The 7,500-nt window shown below is 38.9% G+C and overlaps 3 non-coding genes across 3 annotated transcripts in view; all 3 read right to left on the reverse strand.

Annotated features, from left to right (window-relative positions):
• Window positions 1-5,719: 5,719 nt before the first annotated feature.
• LOC139547372 (U1 spliceosomal RNA) lies at window positions 5,720-5,883 on the reverse strand. The gene has a single exon (XR_011669451.1). It is a non-coding gene; the product is annotated as a U1 spliceosomal RNA (small nuclear RNA).
• Window positions 5,884-6,620: 737 nt separating this feature from the next.
• On the reverse strand, window positions 6,621-6,739 carry LOC139547445 (5S ribosomal RNA). Its single transcript, XR_011669515.1, has one exon. It is a non-coding gene; the product is annotated as a 5S ribosomal RNA (ribosomal RNA).
• A 649-nt stretch (window positions 6,740-7,388) lies between these two features.
• Window positions 7,389-7,500, reverse strand: part of LOC139547373 (U1 spliceosomal RNA) — a 164-nt gene continuing 52 nt past the window's right edge. Inside the window, exon 1 of the small nuclear RNA XR_011669452.1 lies at window positions 7,389-7,500. This exon is cut by the window's right edge and continues 52 nt beyond it. This is a non-coding gene — a small nuclear RNA (U1 spliceosomal RNA).

A 7,500-nucleotide genomic window follows, 5' to 3' on the forward strand; every position in this document is an offset into this window, starting at 1 on the left:
TCTTCTAATCTACTACATTCAACAAAAAAGTGCATAAAATTCTCCACCCCCGTATCACAAATATCACATTCTCTTTTAATATCTCTATTTATTTGATGTAAAACCACGTTCGTAAAAATCCTATTATGTTTCAATTTAAAATCATTGTCTTCACATTCTATAGAATTATATTTTACATTTACATTCTTCCATATTGATTTCACATCTATATTTGCAAACACCCTAGACCACACTTTTTCCGAAGCAGGAGTTTTTATCTCTCTTAAAATACATTTTTCATATACCTTTTTAACTTTCAAACCTGACAAATCATACTTCTTCCCATTACTTTCATAATATAAAACCGGTAAACCCCTAGCTCTTGTAGCCACCTCTTTATTTATTAAAACACCCCATTCCACAGGAAGACATCCTAATATTCTCTTATACATGTTCTCCACAGTAGTTCTACTTATTTCATCATTTTCTTCAACCACATTATCAAATATTGCCTGACATGGAAGGAACCCCGGAATGACCTCATATAAGATGTCCCCAATCTGTCTCATCCCAGCCCTCATAAAATATTTACAAAACAACATCTTATTATTATACTGTATCTTGGGATTTAAAAAAATTGGCTGATTTAAAATATTGTCTAAAATGGTACACTCATAATAAATCTTTGGTAAAAACTCCCCCCAAGCCTCAAACACTTCTCTATAAAACAAAGGTATATTACCTAACATTTCCTTTTTCATACACATCAATAAACCATTGTCCCCCATCCTCCCAACCTCCTGCAAATACTCCTTAAAAAATCTTTTCCATCCATAATCTAATTCCCCATATAAATATTTACGTACCATTTTGACTCTAATTGCTGTTTTCCTCACATTTAAATCCACCAACTTCAAACCCCCCTCCTCATAACCTGCAATCAAAGTTTTAAAAGCTATTTTCACCCCCTTCCCTTCCCATAAAAAATCAACTACAATTTTATTCATTTCAGATAAAACCCATTCTGGCATATCCATAACATTCATTACATAAATAAAAATTGACATCAACAATGAATTTATGACAATTACTTTCCCTTTTAATTTCAAAGACCTCCCCCTCCACATATTTACCACCTTCCTAACTTTGTTTATAACTCCACTCCATGTCATATCCCTAGCTTCCTGTTCCTTCACCCCTAAAAACACACCTAACACCTTAAAATAATCATTTACCATTTTAAAAGGAAAAATCTCCTCATTAATCTTTCCAACGTACATTATTACTGACTTCTCCATATTCACTTTTGCTCCTGAGGCTTTCTCATATACTTTAAAACACTCCATCACCCTTTTAACACTTCCCTCATCTCTAACTGTTATTGTGGTATCGTCTGCATATTGATGAATTAAACTAAAACCTCCTTGCGGAGTCTCTACACAATTTATAAAATGATCTTTTTTAAGGTATGCCGCTAAGGGTTCTACCGATAAAACATACAATAATGCTGATAAAGGGCACCCCTGTCTCACTGATCTCTCAAGAATAAAAGAATCTGTTAAAACCCCATTACATTTTACCCTACTTTTTGCCTTTCTATATAATAATTTTATCCATCCTATTATTCTATTTCCAAACCCATATTTTTCCAGTACCCTAAACATAAAATCATGTTCCACCCTGTCAAAAGCTTTATTAAAATCTATACTTAAAACAATTCCCCCTCTCTTATCGCTATTCATTTTATTTATCACATCTCTAAGTGTAATGATGGTATCAGCTATGTCTCTTCCAGGCACACTATAATTTTGTGTAGGTGCTATAATATCATTTAAAACCATCTTCATCCTATTCGCCAATATCTTAGCTAAAATCTTGTAATCTGAGTTTAATAAACTAATTGGCCTATAATTTTCTAATTTCATTTTGCTCCCCTTATTTTTATATAAAACCGATATCAGTCCTGTCACCATGGAGTCTGAAACAGTATTATTATCTTCCATGTATTGATACACTTCTATTAAAATTGGTGCTAAAAAACTTTCATACATTTTGTAAAACTCTGCAATTAGTCCATCTACTCCAGGACTTTTATTTATTTGTAATCCCTTAATTGCATCTTTCACTTCATCCACTGTTATCTTCCTATCACATATTTGCTTATCCTCAACACCAATTTGCACATCCACACTACCTAAAATCTCCTTTACACACTCTTCATCCACCTCCCCTTTCTTAAATAAATCCTTATAAAAATTCTGTACAGTTTCTAATATCTCAACATAATCATTTACCACTTCACCCTTTACATTTTCTATCTCACTAATATATGATTTCGTCTGTTTAGTTTTCTCTAAACCAAGAAAAAAAGACGTACATTTTTCCCCTTCTAAAACATACTTTGCCCTACTTCTAATAGATGCCCCCTTACATTTATCTATTTCACATTTGCTCAATTGTGCCTTTAAATCTAAAAACCTTTCAATATTATAAATAGGATCAATATCACATTTCCTCATTTCTTCATTCAATTTTGCTCTTAAATTATTTTCTTCTCTTGTCATCCTACTCCTCTTCTTCCTTGCATATCTAATACTAAAATCTTTTATTTTTTTCTTAACATTTTCCCACCACTGGCACTTATCATTCCCTTTTTGCTTATCCTCCATTTCATGTTCTATCAAAGATTTAAGTTGTAATCCATATTCCTCATCACCTAGATACCTTGCATTCATACACCACACTCCCCCCCCTTTCCCCTCCCTATCTAACCCCACCGAAAATGTTAACCCAGCATGATCACTAAAAGTTGTAAAAATATACTTAATATCCTTCATAAAATTCCTTAACCCTTCATTTACTAAAACCAGATCTATCCGTGTCTGTTTCAACTCCCCTAAAACCACCTGCCTTCTAGAAAATTCTCTCTTGTTCGGATTCTCATCCCTCCATATATCAATCAAATTGTTTTCCAACATTATCTTCCTTAAAACCCCCCTAGATACGTCACTTCTAAAAATAGCTCCCCTTGCCATATCTAATCTATTCATTTTAACATTAAAATCCCCAACTAAAATACAATTACCCCTGCACCATTTCCCTAATTCTAAAAATAAATCCCTCCGCTCTATCTCATTATTCGGCGCATAAATATTTATAATCCTAAAAACCCTATTCATATATTCAAAATCCAATATTAAAATCCTCCCATTATTATCATTATATATCTTCTTCACATTTTCCACTACATCCTTCCTTAATAAAATTGCAACCCCACTTGAATTCCCTCTGCCATTGTTTACATAAATAAAATCCCTCCATATTTTTTTTACTTCTAAAACACATACATTATCCCAGTGTGTTTCTTGAATACATAAAATATCTGAATTCTTCATTTGTACTATTCTATTAAATTTTCCCATTGTTCTCAAACCATTAGCATTTATCGACATTATATTAACCATTCTAATAAATAATAAAATAATAAAATATAATTCCATTATCCTTTACCTCTTATCCAGTTTCTTTCTTCTTCCACCCTTTCTCTCCCCCTCTTCCCACCGCTTTCCTCTTCCTGTATCCTTCCCTCGTTCTTTCCATCTTTTCCCCATCATCTGTGTCCGATATCTCCTCCAAGTCCATGCTATCCAGCCAACACCCACTCTTGGCATCCACCTCCGTTGTGCTCCCCATATTCATCTCTGTTTCTGCCACCGTCATCGCTGTGCTCCCCGTGCTTGTCTCCATCTCATGTACAGTCGCCTTTGTGCTCCCCGTGCTCATCTCCGCCTCCGTTATTGTCCTCAAACCCAAAACCCTCTCCATTTCTTCACCCCCCGAGGTAATTGATAGTGCTGTGCTTTCCCCCAAAACCTGTGAGTCCCCCGTGCTTCCCCCCAGTCCACTCCCCCCCTCCTCCTGAAACCTCCCTCTTCTTATTTCCGAGTCCATACTGCTCCCAATTTCATTTATCTTCTGGTCCTTCTTCCTTCTTCCTTCCTCCGTCTCTCCACCTTCCACCACGTCTTCTCCTCCATCTTCTTCTCCTTCTTGCGACAATACTACTGCTTCCTCTAGTATTGTTTGACTCCCCTCTTCAGCCCGATCCTCTCCACAGTTGCACTCCGCCAATCTCTTTCTACATCCACCACAAAAATTCCTTTCCTTCTCTCCATCACATTCTCTCGCATAGTGTCCTTGATTGCCACACTTAAAACACTTAAATTCCGGGCAGTCTTTCACTATGTGCCCGGGTTGAATGCACAACCGACACACTCTGACCTGTTTGTCATGAATGACTCTGAAATATTCCGCTCCTTCCAACGTCTCAATTCTTGTAGAATAAGGTAATGATGTCACTTTTTCTGTAAACTTGACTTTGCAGAAACGTGTCCCATCAACCACCTCCGTTCCTGGCCAAACTCTCCTTCTTATCTCCGAGACGGCCGCCACTCCCCAGCTACTCAGCTTGCCCAGTATCACACCATCTTCTACGTAAACTGGGAGATTCATAAAAGACACCACCAATTCCTTCACATTAATATCTCTCGCCAGAATCTTTGTGTCCTTTATTCGCAATCCATCCATTAACCGTTCTTTTCCTTTTTCATTTCTCATTGTAATTTCGTACTTCTTTTCTCCTTTCATTCGGCATCCCACCACCTCTCCACACACCTCCTTAATTGCTCTTAGTAGTTCCATTGTCGTCACTTTGTCTTCTCCTTCCAACTCAATTGCCACCGTATATTCTTTTCCATATTTCATCCCTTCTTTATCTTCCTTTTTCTTCCGTTGCGCTTTTTCGTTGTCTTTGTCCATTCCGTTTGTCTTTTCCATGTTGTCCGTCATAGTAAAAAATGAATCCAAAAAAACTCTCCCCCAAGCAGAAAAACTGCAAGGGGGAAGACTAACCAAACTTTAAACTATTCAACTGAAGAAAATAATAAATTATATTGCAAAAACCACTTAATTAACAAAAATAGCTCTCGAGCAAACACTCTCCAGCAAACACTCACTCACAGCTCAGACACTCGCACCTGTCGTCACTTCTCCAATCAGGAAATGCGCATTCAGGCTGGTATGGCCGTAAGCGAAGGAACAACTCTTGGTACACCACATAAAGTCAAAGTGAGTCTGATAAACAGACATTTTCACCAATTAGATAAGCAGCTTGAACTTTGGGTCACTCAGAAAGTGGAAGAAATTACATATACTGTAGCCATCACTTTTTAGCACAGATAGTTGGATGAAATACAAAACAACCTTGCTAACATTTCAAAGCGAGGGCACATATTTCAGCCTTGTGGGACAAAAACGGACAAATACATCATTAGCAACAGTTTCCCATGCAGCTATCCTACTAGCCAGAATAAATACACAAAAGCTCTGAATGTTGAAAACCTATTGCATTGTTCTGTGCTACGGAGGAGCGCATGTATGGACAATTTCATATTGGAAGCGCATGGGCGTATGACACGTCATGACCGGTGGGGTTAGAGCGGCTTCTCAACTATCTCTTGATTGAAGTAGCAGCGTGGCATAAATACCGTGCTGCATTTCGCAACATGATGTTTCCACAAAATGTCAACAACGTTTTGCTACAAACAAATGTTTCCACCTTTCAATTGGTCCACAAAGTGTCTTTCACGACTGACTTCAAAGATCTCCATAAGCACGGGCAATTGAGTCAAGTCATCCTGAAGCCTGGCGCCAAGCAACAGGTTGTCATTACACAAGACATCAGGGGAGAGCGCGGACGCAGTCCCCCACTACCATAAATTATGCAATCGAGATTTCCACATTTGAGAAATTCGCAGGGGTCAGCACAGCCGGAGTGCAATGGCTGAGCCTCGCCCTGGGTGAACCGCCTTCTTGATCACGGTATCTCCCTTGCCAGGTAAGTATGAGTTACGCACATCGGTGGAGGGCAAGTGTCTCCAGTGACAACCTTTTCGGCTGAAGGTAACCACTTTGTGTTCTGATAATACCACATCACATCGACCTGCGTTAAATGCCGTTTAGGAATGCACTTGCAGACAGAGTGGTGAAAAAGTAGTTTATTTTGTTTACTCGATTATATCAGTGAACCACTAGATTCCCATCATGCAACACTGTAAAAAAATCACCAATAGCTTTTTAATATCTTAACCTGTCTTATATCACAAATGTATGCGATATGAGGAAATACAATCACATTCAGACACACACAAACACACACACACACACACACACACACAGACAAATGCATGAAACCAATTGATTTATTATCGATAACATCTCACATTCTCTTGTACTTTTGATTTACGCCGTAAAAGAAGGGTTGTAATTCCACCATGGAAAACACAGGGCCACCAGACAGCAGTCCAGTTCCACTCCTCACCAGCATTATTTCCCTTTGATCATTTGAACAGGGCGAGGGAGCACAAAGCACACACAAGCTGCATTCAGTAACAATATTCTTATTTGTCTTATAAATAAAAGGCAGTTGCTCCCTGACAGCACAAGGAACTTTGATTGTATTAAAAGGGCATGGGAGACTAGCCCATAGAAGCTGCATTTAGTCAATTCAGCATCAAATGCTTACTACAAGGCAGTGACGCTGATGAAATAATGCAAGAGGACAGACACCCTAGTGGACAAAATGCTTACAGCACCTGGTATTCCCAGGCGGTCTCCCATCCAAGTACTAACCAGGCCCGACCCTGCTTAGCTTCCGAGATCAGACGAGATCGGGCGTATTCAGGCTGGTATGGCCGTAAGCGAAGGAACAACTCTTGGTACACCACATAAAGTCAAAGTGAGTCTGATAAACAGACATTTTCACCAATTAGATAAGCAGCTTGAACTTTGGGTCACTCAGAAAGTGGAAGAAATTACATATACTGTAGCCATCACTTTTTAGCACAGATAGTTGGATGAAATACAAAACAACCTTGCTAACATTTCAAAGCGAGGGCACATATTTCAGCCTTGTGGGACAAAAACGGACAAATACATCATTAGCAACAGTTTCCCATGCAGCTATCCTACTAGCCAGAATAAATACACAAAAGCTCTGAATGTTGAAAACCTATTGCATTGTTCTGTGCTACGGAGGAGCGCATGTATGGACAATTTCATATTGGAAGCGCATGGGCGTATGACACGTCATGACCGGTGGGGTTAGAGCGGCTTCTCAACTATCTCTTGATTGAAGTAGCAGCGTGGCATAAATACCGTGCTGCATTTCGCAACATGATGTTTCCACAAAATGTCAACAACGTTTTGCTACAAACAAATGTTTCCACCTTTCAATTGGTCCACAAAGTGTCTTTCACGACTGACTTCAAAGATCTCCATAAGCACGGGCAATTGAGTCAAGTCATCCTGAAGCCTGGCGCCAAGCAACAGGTTGTCATTACACAAGACATCAGGGGAGAGCGCGGACGCAGTCCCCCACTACCATAAATTATGCAATCGAGATTTCCACATTTGAGAAATTCGCAGGGGTCAGCACAGCCGGAGTGCAATGGCTGAGCCTCG

This window comes from Salvelinus alpinus, chromosome 20 (genome assembly GCF_045679555.1).
Source record: "Salvelinus alpinus chromosome 20, SLU_Salpinus.1, whole genome shotgun sequence".
In the NCBI taxonomy this organism is placed as follows: Eukaryota; Metazoa; Chordata; class Actinopteri; order Salmoniformes; family Salmonidae; genus Salvelinus; species Salvelinus alpinus.